Source organism: Anomaloglossus baeobatrachus, chromosome 10, assembly GCF_048569485.1.
Source record: "Anomaloglossus baeobatrachus isolate aAnoBae1 chromosome 10, aAnoBae1.hap1, whole genome shotgun sequence".
Taxonomy (NCBI): Eukaryota; Metazoa; Chordata; class Amphibia; order Anura; family Aromobatidae; genus Anomaloglossus; species Anomaloglossus baeobatrachus.
The window spans coordinates 145,271,224-145,287,968 of NC_134362.1; positions in this window are offsets into that span (position 1 = coordinate 145,271,224).

Sequence of the window (16,745 nt, forward strand, 5' to 3'; positions counted from 1 at the left end):
ACAGCTAGTATCAACCCGATTTATTACCCCGTTTGCCACTGCACCAGGGCACGGGATGAGCTGGGGTGAAGCGCCAGGATTGGCGCATCTAGTGGATGCGCCACGTCTGGGGTGCCTGCGGCCTGCTATTTTTAGGCTGTGAAGGCCCAATAACTATGGACCTTCCCACCCTGAGAATACCAGACCACAGCTGTCCGCTTTACCTTGGCTGGTGATCCAATTTGGAGGGGACCCTACTTTTTTTGTGTAATTATTAATATTTATAAAATAATTATAAAAAAAGAGACTGGGGGGACCTCCACATTGGATCCCCAACCACGGTAAAGCTGCCAGCTGTGGTTTTCAGGCTACAGACATCTGCTTTACCCTAGCTGGCTATCAAAAATGGGGGGACCCAACATCATTTTTTTTTTAACTATCTTTTAAATAGAAAAAATTAATGGGCTTCCCTGTATTTTGATTGCCAACCAAGGTAACGACAGGCAGATGGGGGTGGCAACCCATAGCTGTCTGCTTTATCTGCGCTGAGAATCAAAAATACCGCGGAGCGCTATGTCATTTTTTTTAAAGATTTATTTTTACAGCACTGTGATGTCCAGCAATCAAAATACAGGGAAGCCCATTTTGTTTTTAGTTATTTAAATAAATGATTAAAAAAAATATATATGGGCTCCCGCTGCATTTTTTGTATTGCTAACTAAGGGTAATCAAAGCAGCTACTGGCTGCTAACCCCCACTGCTTGGTGTTACCTTCACTGGCAATGGAAAATCCAGGGAAGCATTTTTTAATTTTTTTGGCCAAAAAACTACAAAAAAAGGACGTGAGCTTCGCCATATTTTTGTATGCTAGCCAGGTATAGCAGGCAGGTGCTGGAAGAGTTGGATACAGCGCCAGAAGATGGCGCTTCTATGAAAGGGCCATTTTCTGAGGCAGCTGCAGACTGCAATTTGCAGCAGTGGGGCCCAGAAAGCTCAGGCCAACCTGTGTTGCGTATTCCAATCCCCAGCTGCCTAGATGTACCTGGCTGGACACAAAAATGGAGCGAAGCCTACGTCATTTGTTTTGAAATTCATGAAATAATAAAAAAAGGGCTTCCCTTTATTTTTGGTTCCCAGCCGGGTACAAATAGGCAACTGGGGGTTGGGGGCAGCCGTACCTGCCTTCTGTACCTGGCTAGCATACAAAAATATGGCGAAGCCCACATAAGTTTTTCAGCAAAAAACTTCTGCATACAGTCCTGGATGGAGTATGCTGAGTATGCTGAGCCTTGTAGTTCTGCAGCTGCTGTGTGTCTGTATGGAGAAGAGCAGACAGCAGCTGCAGAACTACAAGGCTCAGCATACTCCATCCAGTACTGTATGCAGAAGTTTTTTGCCCACCAAAAAAATGACGTGGGCTTCGCCATATTTTTGTATGCTAGCCAGGTACAGCATGCAGCTACGGGCTGCCTCCAACCCCCAGTTGCCTATTTGTATCCGGCTGGGAACCAAAAATATAGGGAAGCCCTTTTTTTTTTAATTATTTCACTTATTTCATGAAATAATTAAAAAACAAATGACGTGGGCTTCGCCCCATTTTTGTGTCCAGCCGGGTACAACTAGGAAGCTGGGGATTGGAATCCGCAGCACAGGTTAGCCTGAGGTTTCTGGGCGCCTCTGCTGCGAATTTCAGTCCGCAGCCGTCCCAGAAAATGGCGCTCTCATAGAAGCGCCATCATCTGGCGCTGTATCCAACTCTTCCAACAGCCCTGGAGCCGGGTGGCTTGTTGGGTAATCATGAGTTAATACTGGCTTTGTTTTACTAGCCAGTATTAAGCCAGAGATTCTTAATGTCAGGCACGTTTGACCCGGCCATTAAGAATCTCCAATAAAGGGTTAAAAAAAAGACACCACACAGAGAAAAAATACTTTAATAGAAATAAATACACAGACACATTAGAGACTTCATCTTTATTACCCCCTGTCAGCCCAATAAATCCCCAATAAACCAGCGCTGATAAGAGGTTTTTAATAGAGGCTTAAATTATAAGCAGCAATTTCAGCGTTCCAAGTGCCTTTAAATGAATTTGAAGAAACTGCACTTCAGGATTGTAGTGAGGATTGTAGTGAGGATGAGGTGCCCCAGCCCATTACTTGATGGGCTGGGGCACCTCATCCTCACTACAATCCTCACTAGTGTAGTAGTAGTGACGATTGTAGTGAGGATGAGGTGCACCAGCCCATCATGGGCTGGGGCATCTCATCCTCACTACACTCCTCACTAGTGTAGTAGTAGTGACGATTGTAGTGAGGATGAGGTGCACCAGCCCATCATGGGCTGGGGCACCTCATCCTCACTACAATCTTCACTACAATCGGGAAGCAGCGTGCAGCCTTCACTCCGTGAGTGATCAGTGCTGCTAGCGGTAATGCTGACAGACGCGTTACCATAGCAACGGTTCTCCCGGAGCCGCGGTTAGCTGGTCCCTAACGGAACGGGGAGTCGACCGTGTGCTAGAGCATATCGCCGGTACACGGCGATACACAAATGTGCACCGTGTACCGGAGAGATGCACTCGCAGGTCCTACATGACGTGTCATAGTCATGTGACCAGTCTGTAGCCAATGAGATAATAGCCACGTGACTGGTCACATGGCTATTTTGACGTCACGATAGGTCCTGCTTCTCTGCTGGCAGTGCTGGTTACCGGGAGGATTCAGCGATCATCGGATGGAATAGCGGCAGGAGACAGAGTGCAGGAGGGATCGGGGGGATCGGTAAGTGTTATGGCAATGTTTATTAACTGTTTGTATACATTTATCATGCATTTTTATGTGTTTGTGATTGCCTCCCATTCTAGCCTATTGGTTTGAGTTCGGTTCGTCGAACGTTCGACGAACCGAACTCGAACGGGACCCCCGTTCGGCGAACCGACCTCGAGCTGAACCGCGACCGGTTCGCTCATCTCTATTCCTGGGAGGTGGGTCCAATGACCTGAAGGATTTTAGCTAACACCCTATAATCACCGTCTTTTGTTCTGTAATTAAGGGCATTACCGTTGCACCACAGGAGGTTGTTGTTTTCCATTGAGTTTAGCCATTTAGTTTCTAGTTAGTTCTATTCAGTTTGGACTAAGGGTCATTTGACCCTCTTTCGGGGCTTCAGGGCGGAGCTCCAAATTTCTGGGACTTCTAGTGTTAAGGTGTCCTGCGACCGGATCTCCGTCGCCTGTGGGCCTGCTCTGCTGTCTACCTCCCCTAGTCAGTTAAGGTAGTCCGGTAGTCCGGGAGCTACAACCCCCGACTACCACCTCACTCCACGCTCCTCTCACTTCCTCTGTCCAGACTCATCTCTGACTGAACTTCAACTTCAACTCCTGTGTTCCCTCCCCTGACACCTCAGGACCCCTAGGTGGGCGTCTCCATCCACCTGGTCCTGCCCACTGGTGTGTCCCTATTGTCCTGGGGGGGTGACTAGGCTTTTGTGGCTTATGTTACCTGTGTGTGCTTTTGTGCTGGTAGGTCAAGGAGGATGGAGTCCTGCACCTGGAAGATTTGTGCAGTCTCTGTGATAACCTGGTTTTGCCAGGGCGCCATATACTCACTATTTTGAATAAAGTCACACAGAGTCCAGATAGTAAACCAACTTCCGGTAACCGGTAGCCTCCGGAGGGGTGTGCTCGGGTCCCGCACACCGGTGAACAGAACAGGGGCCCTTCCTCCTGCACTTTAGGTTGCTGTCTTGTGTGTTGACTTGTCCGCATGAAATGGGGAAGTCCACTCCCAGTGTCTTTTCTGTGGGAGCTGTGGCCCACGAGAACTGACCCGTGGGATTTTTGCAGGCACTTGCAGACGCCCTATCCCCCCTCATTGGGCTTCCGTCTCGCTCTATCTGGGCTGTTAGTGGGATAAGACTTGGACTCTTGTCCCCTGCTGGCTAATGAAAAGGTGCTTGCAGCTGTCCTCTCCCTAGGGTCCAGGTACCCCGACTGTGCACGTCTTCCGGACCGGATTCCCGCTGTCGGCATCGGCGGACTACAACCCTGCCCTGGTCCACTTAAGGTCTCCCGCGACCGGATCTCCGTCGCCTGTGGCCCTGCTTCTGCCGTCTGCCACCTAGTCCGTTTGTCAGTAGTCCGGTAGTCCAGTTGCTACAACCCCCGACTACCACTTCACTCCTCTCACTTCCACTGTCCAGCTCCACTGCCTCCACCGACTCTCTATCTGAACTCCCTCTGGCCCCTCCCATAACACCTCCGGACCCTTGGTGGGCATCACCATCTGCCTCGCCCTGCCCACTGGTGTGTCCCTATTGTCCTGGGGGGATGACTAGGCTTTTGTGGCTGGTGTTGTATACCTGTGTGGGGTTGTGTTGGAAGGCCAAAGAGAAGGGAATCCTGCATCTAGAAGATAGATGGTCTTCTGTGACAACCTGATTTTGTCAGGGCGTCACACTCCCCCTTGGTAGAACACAGCCCTTCCTCGGGTTGTCCGGCCACCGTTTTTTTATTTTATTTTAACTGTTTCTGTAAAAAGGTAAAACGGTAACATGTTATAAAACATTATGTACATTTCATCCCTTCACAGGGAGGCACTTTACTTAAACGTTGCAAAAACAGTCCCTTTCTCACCAGTCCACCCCAAAGAGTCCCAAAGTCCAGAATCCTCTGGCCTGGAGGTTAGCCACTGGTTTTGGCAGTGGCTGAGCCTCGGCCGACTCTACCGCAGGCCCTTCCTCCAACCAGTCCTCTTCAGTGGGTGTCACAGTCCTGGCGTGTAGAGGAACAAAAAGGCAGTTGGGGAATATTCACATGATCCCAAGAAAGTTTTTGGGTAGTCTATGCCAGTCCTGAGGCCATGGTCCATAAATGCAAACAAGGAGAGGTAGGGGTTAAACTGGGAAAAGTAGGTAGCTGGGTCCCGCTACAAAATTACTCCTTTTCTTTATTTTTCTGAAGGTAGCGATGGGAGGCGAGGCATGGCTTTTCATCGACCATTACGCATTTCTTCACATCAAGGGCAAACCACCCCCGCTCTCCACAATGTCGGGTGTAGCTGACCAAGTTTCCAGGTTCCAGATTCCGATCTGGATGCCCAGTGGGTAAATGAGGGGCCACATCCCTCTGGGACACAAAGATTGTGGGTTCCAGTCCTGGTTCATAGATGAATCCCGACCTTTTTTTAGGGGTCAAACTAGCGGACCTGGCCTCTGTAAGTCGGGCCTCTGACTGATCTGATCTGGTCTGATTTTGAAAAGTGGCCTGCCGCAGGCAGCCCTTTTTCCAGTGCTTCCGGCAATCACTCCAGTCCTCTTCTTCTCTCGGCTGGCTATCTCTCTGCAGAGCTGCTGCTGCCGCTCCCAGTATGGGGCATGGTTCCCACGCTCCTCCTCTTGCTCAGGAGCTGAGTCCACCCGAATGCCCTCAGCACCGGCTACAACCGGCCTTTCAACTTTCTGTGGCACTCACCCATCAGCAGGCTGCTTCTCCCTGCTGCGGGAATATACTGGCTGCTCCTAAGCCGGGACAGGAAGATTGGGCAACGCTGGCATGGCGGACCGGTTCAGGCCTGGCCGGGACGGGCGTTCTCGGCGGTGCGGCCAGGCTCGGGGCCGGGACGGACATCATCGGTGGTGCGGCTAGGCTCGGGGCCAGGACGAACATCATCAGCGGTGCGGCATGGCTCGGGGCTGGGATGGATGTCAACAGTGGTGCGGCCGGGATGGAGGCCGGGGTTGGTGCCGGAGTGGTGGTGAAGGTAAGGCCTGAGGACCCAGCAACTGGGTCCTCCCTCGCAGACACTACGGGTTCTGCTGCCACGGGATGGGGCAATGGGTCGGTCGGAGCATTGGCCGCGGGCACGAGTGACAAGGGAGGTGGCATGGCAGACGGGAGCAGGCCGGTCCTCTCAGCCGGGCCGGCCGGTTCCAGATGGAACATAGAGTCGTGGGTCTCCACTTACCCGATCCACAGAGGATATCTCCACTTCGCACACCCAGACGGCGGTAGCCAGGCCCTTCATCTCCGACGTCCACTTCACCAGCATGAAGTGGGCTTGGACCTGGATCCTCCGGCGCATCCTCTCAGTGAGCTCCTCTATCCAGTCAGCAGTTCTGGGAGCGGGCCTTTCTAGGCACCGGCTGCTTGGCTGCGTTGACATCCTGCCGCGTTGGTGTCCAGGAATGAGTTTCTGCAGAGTCCTGGCGTCACTGCACTTTATCAATTCTGGTCACATGCTGCTCTTTCACCTTCCCCCTTTGTTTTTCGGAAGCAGTATCTCTCTCAACCTCCTGCTCCGGACATCATCGGGTTCCGACTGCGTTCTTAGGGGGTAGGGCTTAGGACTTGCGCTCTTTTCAGGGATGAAGATGACGAGGTTGTCCTTTTTGGCGCCAAAATGGCGGGCAAGATGGCGGCGGTCCGAAAATGTCAGCGTTTCAAGGGTTAACAGTCCAGGAAAGGCGCACTTCACCCAGGTTAGTGGATGAGGTAAGTATCCTGTTCGTTACGCCAATTTGTTGTGGGCAGGGGACAGACCACGGCCAGGGGAAGGGGCTGCTCGAGATGCTCGGATCCGTGGTCGTGGCAGTGGCTCGAGGGGAAGCCGGACCTGGGCCTGAGCACCCGTCTGTCGCCCGCAAGTGAAAAAGGGGGGGGGAAGTTATTATATAGGGGATTTGTCAGTGATGCCACCCGTGTTGGGCGGTGATTGTTGGTGACACCGCTGCTGCCTTGGTATGGGGTGCCCTGGGCTGATGGAGCGGGGCAGCAGGATGGTATCCCCTCCACAGGGAGGGGAGGTGTTGTCCCGGGGCCCAGGTGTTGGGGAGATAGCGTGATGGGGTGCAGTCTGCGGGATTGGACAGGATGATACCGGTGTACTCACTATCTTGAATAAAGTCACACAGAATCCAGATAGTAGACCAACTGCCGGTAACCGGTAGCCTCCGGAGGGGTGTGCTCAGGTCCCGCACACCGGTGAACAGAACATGGGCCCTTCTTCCGGCACTTTAGGTTGGTGTCTTGTGTGTTGATTAGTCCGCATGAAATGGGAAAGTCCATTCCCGGTGTCTTTTCCGTGGGAGCTGTGACCCGCGAGAACTGACCCATGGGATCTTAGCAGGCACTTGCAGATGCCCTATCCCCCTCGTTGGGTTCCGTCTCGCTCTATCAGAGCTGTTAGTGGGACAAGGCTTGGAATCTTGTCCCCTGCTGGTTAATTGAAAAGGTGCTTGCGGCTGTCCTCTCCCTAGGGTCCAGGTACCCCGACTGTGCACGGCCTCTGGACCGGATTCCCGCTGTCAGCACTGAAAAAAAAAAAACCTTGATAACTACAAGGTGGCAGTAGAGCACCGTAATATAAATACAATTATAAATAAAATTAAATATAGTGAATATAATAAAGTGCAGTGCTTTTTACTAAACCACACGATGGCAAAAAATTACAAGTGGGGTAACTGTGATTAAAGATAAGGTGCATAAGTGGCAAGGGACTGCCATGAGATAGATACAATGACAAATGTAGAGTACATGCTCTCACAAAACCACATGATAAAAACGGAACCATACGTAAGAATCCTAGTCAGAGTAAGCAGAGGCTTTTATAGAGTATGTCTCATGCCAATCAGCCTATGAGGGTAAACTACCACTGGACTTGCACAAAGACAATAGATCAAAGATAATAAAGATAAGGAATAGAGAGATTGTGTAAATATTTACCGCCCCTTGACGCGCATTTCGCCGTCGCTTCCTCAGAAGGGGTGTGGGGTTTTTTAAGTGTTTTTAACTTTGGAAATTTAATAAAATACCCTTTTAAGTATATTTTTGTGTGGAGTTTTCCATATAGGCTTTATTGTTATTGCTAAACTCTCTTACTGATCTATTGATTGGTATCCCTCCCATAACACCTCAGGACCCCTAGGTTGGCGTCACAATCTGTCTGGCCCCGCCCACTGGTGTGTACCTATTGTGCTGGGGGGTGACTAGGCTTTTCTAGCTGGTGTTGTATACCTGTGTGGGGTTGTGTTGGAAGTGAAGGAAAAAGGTTAACAGCTCACCTGTCATCCACTGCTATATCCACCAGTTGAGTGCTCAGAGTCCCCCGGTCTGTCCACGCCGGTATAATGCAGGAGAAAAAGGGGAAGGTATGGACTCGGCACAATTTCATTAAAAATATTTTAAGTTCTTTATTAATAATATGGACACCTTTCAAGACATTATTGAAACGGAAGTTCGCAGTATCATTTCTTCCGATTTTATTATATCGGATAATTTATCTAAGCAAGAGAGATGTGCCTTACGTGACCTGGCTGGAAACACTCACATCGTGGTTTGGGTCGTGGATAAAGGTGGTTCGGTGGTCATATTAGACAACACCTTATAAGAAAAACAAATCATGGGTATCCTTAGCGACAGCTCCACCTCCAAACCCTTAAGTAGTAACCCCACTGAAATTTTTTCAGAAAAATTAAAAATTATTCTTCAGAGAGGTTTTGAGATGGGGGGTGGTCCTAAACAAAAGAATACAAGAACACCTTTTGGTGGACAATCTCATTTGTCCCATATTCGAAGGTCTCCCCAAGACCCATAAGGACGTCTTTCCACCACCCCTACGCCCAATCGTTGCTAGTATCGGTTCCTTGTCCAGCAGCCTATCGGATTGGCTGGACAGTATATTACAACCCCTAGCTAGGCGTACCACCGGATATATTAGGGACTAGAGATGAGCGAACCGGTCCCGGTTCGGCTCGAGGCCGGTTCACCGAACGGAGGTCCCGTTCGAGTTCGGCTCGTCGAACGTTCGACGAACCGAACTCGAACTGCATAAGAAACAATGGCAGGCAATCACAAACACAGAAAAACACTTAGAAAACACCCTCAAAGGTGTCCAAAAGGTAACAAACAACTCACAACACATGGGAAAGTGACAAGGACATATACTTATGCAAAAACAAAAGAGCTGGACAAAGAAAAAGAGGAGGAGACACAGATATAGGCATGGCACGCCTTTCTAAAGTCATGTAAAACACCGCAAGGTGACTCCAAGCGGAGCCTCCCTTTTTTCCAAAAATTGTGCCCCACACACACCCAACCATTCAGTGGCAGCACTTGTGCCCTAGTTGTACACTTCACAGCTAGATTTGCATCAAGCACATTCAAAAATACGCCATAATTAACCGTCCCCAGGATGACACCGGGGTAGGTAGCAAAGTCTTTCCTGATCCCAGCTCTGTTCATCTTGGCTTCTTTTAAAAACACATCAAGCAAGGGTTACTCCAAGCGGAGTCTCCCTTTTTTTCCAAAAATTGGGCCACACAGACACCCACCCCATCAGTGGCAGCACTTGGGCCCTAGTTGCAAACAGGATGTTTTGATTTGCATCAAGCACATTCAAAAATACGCCATTCTTATCCGTCCCCAGGATGACACCGGGGTAGGTAGCAAAGTATTTCCTGATCCCAGCTCTGTTCATCTTGGCTTCTTTTAAAAACACATCAAGCAAGGGTTACTCCAAGCGGAGTCTCCCTTTTTTCCAAAAATTGGGCCCCACACACACCCACCCCTTCAGTGGCAGCAGTTGTGCCCCAGTTGTACAATTCACAGCTAGATTTGCATCAAGCACATTCAAAAATACGCCATTCTTATCCGTCCCCAGGATGACACCGGGGTAGGTAGCAAAGTCTTTCCTGATCCCAGCTCTGTTCATCTTGGCTTCTTTTAAAAACACAGCAAGCAAGGGTTACTCCAAGCGGAGTCTCCCTTTTTTCCAAAAATTGGGCCCCACACACACCCACCCCTTCAGTGGCAGCAGTTGTGCCCCAGTTGTACACTTCACAGCTAGATTTGCATCAAGCACATTCAAAAATACGCCATAATTAACCGTCCCCAGGATGACACCAGGGTAGGTAGCAAAGTCTTTCCTGATCCCAGCTCTGTTCATCTTGGCTTCTTTTAAAAACACAGCAAGCAAGGGTTACTCCAAGCGGAGTCTCCCTTTTTTCCAAAAATTGGGCCCCACACACACCCACCCCTTAAGTGGCAGCAGTTGTGCCCCAGTTGTACACTTCACAGCTAGATTTGCATCAAGCACATTCAAAAATACGCCATAATTAACCATCCCCAGCATGACACCGGGGTAGGTAGATAAAGTCTTTGCTGACCCATGACTTGTTCATCTTGGCTTCTTTTAAAAACAATGTAAGCAAGGGTTACTCCAAGCGGAGTCTCCCTTTTTTCCAAAAATTGGGCCCCACACACACCCACCCCTTAAAAGGCAGCAGTTGTGCCCCAGTTGTACACTTCACAGCTAGATTTGCATCAAGCACATTCAAAAATACGCCATAATTAACCGTCCCCAGCATGACACCGGGGTAGGTAGATAAAGTCTTTGCTGACCCATGACTTGTTCATCTTGGCTTCTTTTAAAAACAATGTAAGCAAGGGTTACTCCAAGCGGAGTCTCCCTTTTTTTCCAAAAATTGTGCCCCACACACACCCACCCATTCAGTGGCAGCACTTGTGCCCTAGTTGTACACTTCACAGCTAGATTTGCATCAAGCACATTCAAAAATACGCCATTCTTATCCGTCCCCAGGATGACACCGGGGTAGGTAGCAAAGTCTTTCCTGATCCCAGCTCTGTTCATCTTGGCTTCTTTTAAAAACACAGCAAGCAAGGGTTACTCCAAGCGGAGTCTCCCTTTTTTCCAAAAATTGGACCCCACACACACCCACCCCTTCAGTGGCAGCAGTTGTGCCCCAGTTGTACACTTCACAGCTAGATTTGCATCAAGCACATTCAAAAATACGCCATAATTAACCGTCCCCAGGATGACACCAGGGTAGGTAGCAAAGTCTTTCCTGATCCCAGCTCTGTTCATCTTGGCTTCTTTTAAAAACACAGCAAGCAAGGGTTACTCCAAGCAGAGTCTCCCTTTTTTCCAAAAATTGGGCCCCACACACACCCACCCCTTCAGTGGCAGCAGTTGTGCCCCAGTTGTACACTTCACAGCTAGATTTGCATCAAGCACATTCAAAAATACGCCATAATTAACCGTCCCCAGGATGACACCAGGGTAGGTAGCAAAGTCTTTCCTGATCCCAGCTCTGTTCATCTTGGCTTCTTTTAAAAACAATGTAAGCAAGGGTTACTCCAAGCGGAGTCTCCCTTTTTTCCAAAAATTGGGCCCCACACACACCCACCCCTTAAGTGGCAGCAGTTGTGCCCCAGTTGTACACTTCACAGCTAGATTTGCATCAAGCACATTCAAAAATACGCCATTCTTATCCGTCCCCAGGATGACACCGGGGTAGGTAGCAAAGTCTTTCCTGATCCCAGCTCTGTTCATCTTGGCTTCTTTTAAAAACACAGCAAGCAAGGGTTACTCCAAGCGGAGTCTCCCTTTTTTCCAAAAATTGGGCCCCACACACACCCACCCCTTCAGTGGCAGCAGTTGTGCCCCAGTTGTACACTTCACAGCTAGATTTGCATCAAGCACATTCAAAAATACGCCATAATAACCCGTCCCCAGGTTGACACCAGGGTAGGTAGCAAAGTCTTTCCTGATCCCAGCTCTGTTCATCTTGGCTACTTTCAAAAACACATCAAGCAAGGGTTACTCCAAGCGGAGCCTCCCTTTTTTCCAAAAATTGTGCCCCACACACACCCACCCATTCAGTGGCAGCAGTTGTGCCCTAGTTGTACACTTCACAGCTAGATTTGCATCAAGCACATTCCAAAATACGCTATTCTTATCCGTCCCCAGGATGACACCGGGGTAGGTAGATAAAGTCTTTGCTGAACCATGACTTGTTCATCTTGGCTCCTTTTAAAAACAATGTAAGCAAGGGTTATTCCAAGCGGAGTCTCCCTTTTTTCTAAAAATTGGGCCCCACACACACCCACCCCTTAAGTGGCAGCAGTTGTGCCCCAGTTGTACACTTCACAGCTAGATTTGCATCAAGTACATTAAAAAATACGCCATAATTATCCATCCCCAGCATGACACCGGGGTAGGTAGATAAAGTCTTTGCTGACCCATGACTTGTTCATCTTGGCTTCTTTTAAAAACAATGTAAGCAAGGGTTACTCCAAGCGGAGTCTCCCTTTTTTTCCAAAAATTGTGCCCCACACACACCCACCCATTCAGTGGCAGCACTTGTGCCCTAGTTGTACACTTCACAGCTAGATTTGCATCAAGCACATTCAAAAATACGCCATTCTTATCCGTCCCCAGGATGACACCGGGGTAGGTAGCAAAGTCTTTCCTGATCCCAGCTCTGTTCATCTTGGCTTCTTTTAAAAACAATGTAAGCAAGGGTTACTCCAAGCGGAGTCTCCCATTTTTCCAAAAATTGGGCCCCACACACACCCACCCCTTAAGTGGCAGCAGTTGTGCCCCAGTTGTACACTTCACAGCTAGATTTGCATCAAGCACATTCAAAAATACGCCATAATTAACCGTCCCCAGCATGACACCGGGGTAGGTAGATAAAGTCTTTGCTGACCCATGACTTGTTCATCTTGGCTTCTTTTAAAAATAATGTAAGCAAGGGTTACTCCAAGCGGAGTCTCCCTTTTTTTCCAAAAATTGTGCCCCACACACACCCACCCATTCAGTGGCAGCACTTGTGCCCTAGTTGTACACTTCACAGCTAGATTTGCATCAAGCACATTCCAAATCCACAAGCATTTACTCTCCCCAGGATGACACAGGGGTTGTAAATTCCTTCTGGATCCATGACTTGTTCATTTTGATGAACGTCAGTCTGTCCACATTGTCACTGGACAGACGCGTGCGCTTATCTGTCAGCACACACCCAGCAGCACTGAAGACACGTTCAGAGACAACGCTGGCAGCTGGACACGACAAAATCTCCAAGGCGTAAGTTGCGAGCTCTGGCCATTTTTCTAGGTTTGAAGCCCAAAAGGAGCAAGGCTCCAGTTGCACAGTCATGGCATCGATGTTCATTTGGAGATACTCCTGTCTCATCCTCCCCAGCCGTTGACTATGTGTCAGACTTGTTGTCTCTGGTGGCCTTGCAAAGGATGGTCTAAAAAAATTATGAAAAGATTCCATAAAATTGCTGTTACCAGCACCAGATACGGTCCTACTGGTACGTGTAGACTGTTGAAGATGACGAGATCGTACCATGTTTGTCAAGCTACAACTGGGAGATTCACTCACTGCACCTGCACGGTTGTTTGGTGGAAAAGCGGATCTAAGATCGAGTAACAGCTTCTGCTGATACTCCTGCATACGTGCGTCCCTTTCTAGGGCTGGAATTATGTCACAAAATTTGGACTTGTACCGGGGATCTAATAGTGAGGCAAGCCAGTAGTCATCATCACTTCTAATTTTGACAATACGAGGGTCATGTTGGAGGTAGTGCAGCAAGAAGGCGCTCATGTGTCTTGCGCAGCCATGCGGACCAAGTCCACGCTGTGTTTGTGGCATAGAGGTGCTAACCGTTCTTTCTTCCTCTGACATCTCCCCCCAACCTCTTTCAACTGAAATTTGACCAAGGTCTCCCTCATCTGCTGAGTCTTCCATGTCCATGGACAGTTCGTCCTCCATTTCTTCATGTCCTCCTGCACCTTCCTCAACATCTCGCCTGCTACCATGCACCCTTGTTGATCTCTGTCCCCCATGCTCCCATGCCTGGCGCCTTGGTGATGATGAACGTCTGGACCTTGGTGATGTTGTTGTGTCTTGCGCATATGAATCCTCCTGTAGTTCCTCCCCTTCCTGTTGTCCCACCCCCTGACTCCGAATAGTGTTTAGCGTGTGTTCCAGCATGTAAATGACTGGAATCGTCATGCTGATAATGGCATTGTCAGCGCTAAACATATTCGTCGCCATGTCGAAACTGTGCAGAAGGGTGCATAGGTCCTTGATCTGAGACCACTCCATCAGGGTGATCTGCCCCACCTCTGCATCTCGTTGGCCCAGGCTATACGTCATGACGTATTGCACCAGGGCACGGCGGTGCTGCCACAGTCGCTGTAACATGGGGAGAGTTGAATTCCAGCGTGTCGCCACATCGCATTTCAGGCGATGAACCGGCAGGCCGAAAGACTTCTGGAGCGATGCAAGTCGCTCAGCTGCGGCGCTTGAACGGCGGAAGTGAGCAGACAGTTTTCGTGCCCTGTTCAGAAGGCCATCTAGGCCGGGATACTGTGTTAAAAATTGCTGCACGACAAGGTTCAACACGTGAGCCATACAAGGCACGTGTGTCACCTTGCCCAGGCGAAGGGCCGCACCCAGGTTTGCAGCATTGTCGCACACGGCCTTACCAGGCTGCAGGTTGAGTGGAGACAACCATTTATTAAACTCGGACCGCAGAGCTGACCACAACTCCTCAGCTGTGTGACTCTTATTCCCAAGACATGTCAAGCTAAAGACCGCCTGATGCCGTTGCGCTCTGCTGCCAGCATAGTAATGAGGGGTGCGTGATTCCTTCTGCGCAGTGAGAACGCTGGTGGCCTGACCAGGCAGGCTTGGGGCAGAGGTGGAGGACCCAGATGAGGTGGAGGATGCAGAAGCAGTGGCGGAACTTGGACAGACAGAGGATTGACACACAAGTCGTGGGGACGGCAAGACTTGTGCAGCAGACCCTTCACCATCTATCACCATAGTTACCCAGTGCCCAGTCATCGACATGTAACGTCCCTGTCCATGCTTACTGGTCAAGTATCGGTGGTGAAATGCACCCGTTCACACACAGAGTTTCTCAAGGAAGCGGTGATGTTGTGTGCGACATGCTGGTGTAGCGCGGGTACACCTTTCTTAGAGAAGTAGTGGCGACTAGGCATCTGGTACTGAGGCACAGCAACAGACATAAGGTCTCTAAAATCCTGTGTGTCCACTAGGCGGAAAGGCAGCATTTCTGTAGCCAACAGCTTACAGAGGGATAGAGTCAACCTCTTAGCTTTGTCATGGGTCGCAGGAAATGGCCTTTTATTTGTCCACATCTGAGGGACAGAGATCTGGCTGCTGTGTGTAGACGGTGTTGAGTAGGGTGTCCCTGGAAAAATGCAGGTTTGTGAGGAAAGTGCAGGCGGAGACATGATGTTGCCTTCATCCAACGTTGGTGCTATCGATGTCTGAGACAGCTGTACACACTCACTTGTTTCCCCTTCCAAAACAACTGACGACCTACCAAGCAAACTGCCTGTTGCGGTTACAGTGGTGGAAGTTGTGGGTGGAAAAACAGGTGTGACAGCTGTCCCCACAGTCCTAGAAGATGACGAGCGCGCGGATGCACTGGAAGGGGCAGGCGGTGGATGGTTCGCTCCGCTAGGCCGCATTGCAGCACGGTGAGCTTCCCACCGGGCCATATGATATTTATTCATGTGACGATTCATGGAAGAAGTTGTCAAACTGCTGAGGTTTTGACCTCTACTAAGAGAACCATGACAAATTTTACAGATCACATAATTTGGGCGATCTTTTTCTATGTCAAAAAAGGACCAGGCTAGGCAAGGCTTAGAGGCCATGCGACCTGATGATCCACCCCGAATAATGCTCAGAGGCAGAGTGGTGGCTGAGGATGCAGTTGTAGACGTGCTACCAGTACTCCGACTCTGTCCAGGAAGGCACAAGGTAACTTCGTCATCAGTTGCATCCTCCTCCACCACCTCTGTTGACCTCCTCGAGTGCCTGACTGTGGGTTGACAGTAGGTGAGATCTAGAACTTCATCATCAATTGTTGTGTTTGCACTCCCCTCCCCCTCTGACCGAGCCTCTTCTTGCCCTGACCGAATATTTAAGTTGTCATCCCAATCGGGTATCTGCGTCTCATCTTCATCAGTATGTTCCTCATTGTCTATAACCACAGGTGTTACAGTTTGTGACAAAGGGTCAACATTATGCTCCGAAACTTGGTCCTCATGGCCTGAATCAGAGTCACAAAGGTTCTGGGCATCACTGCAGACCATTTCCTGTTCTGTACTCACTGTAGCTTGGGAGCAGACCTCTGATTCCCAGGCTATAATGTGACTGAACAGCTCTGCAGACTCAGCCATCTCAGTTCCACCATACTGTGCAGGGCTGATGGAGACTTCAGAGCTGGGAGAAATCAAGTTTGATTGGAATGACAACTCAGAGGACTGGTGTTTTTTGGATGCGGTACTTGAAGTGGCTGAGAGGGCACTTGTTGGACCACTTGAGATCCATTCAAGCATTTTCCTTTTTTGCCCATCATCTACCTTTCTTCCTGTTGTTCGTGTCCGTAAAAAAGGGAGCACATCGGATTGTCCACGGTAAGTAGTAGACATCTTACTTTTGCTGGTAGATGGTCTATATTCAGCAGATGATAATGGAGCTTTGCCACCTTCCCCACGGACAAAACCTTTTTTGCCTTTTCCACCACGCCTCTTCCCCTTTCCACCAGCATCTGTCATTTTGCCACTCATGTTGATTGCGACAAGATTGTGGACTGAAAATGTGGTAGTAAAAATTGAGAGGTGGTGTAGATTGCAGTGGTGGTCTAGCTTTATTAACAGCAGAATAATAAAGAATAAATATCCCTGACAATGCAACTACGGCCCTTAAACTGGCAGCAAAAATTGCTAGTATAATGGCTTAGTTATAATGAGTTGGAGTGTGCAATGCAGGCAGACGCGCTCTGCAAATGTCTTTGCACTAGTGTGACTATAGCAAAGTCCAATAGCCACGTATAGGATGCCACTAGGTACACTGAGTGTTTGCTAGTGTAATGGCTTAGTTATAATGAGTTGGCGTGTGCAATGCAGGCAGACGCGCTC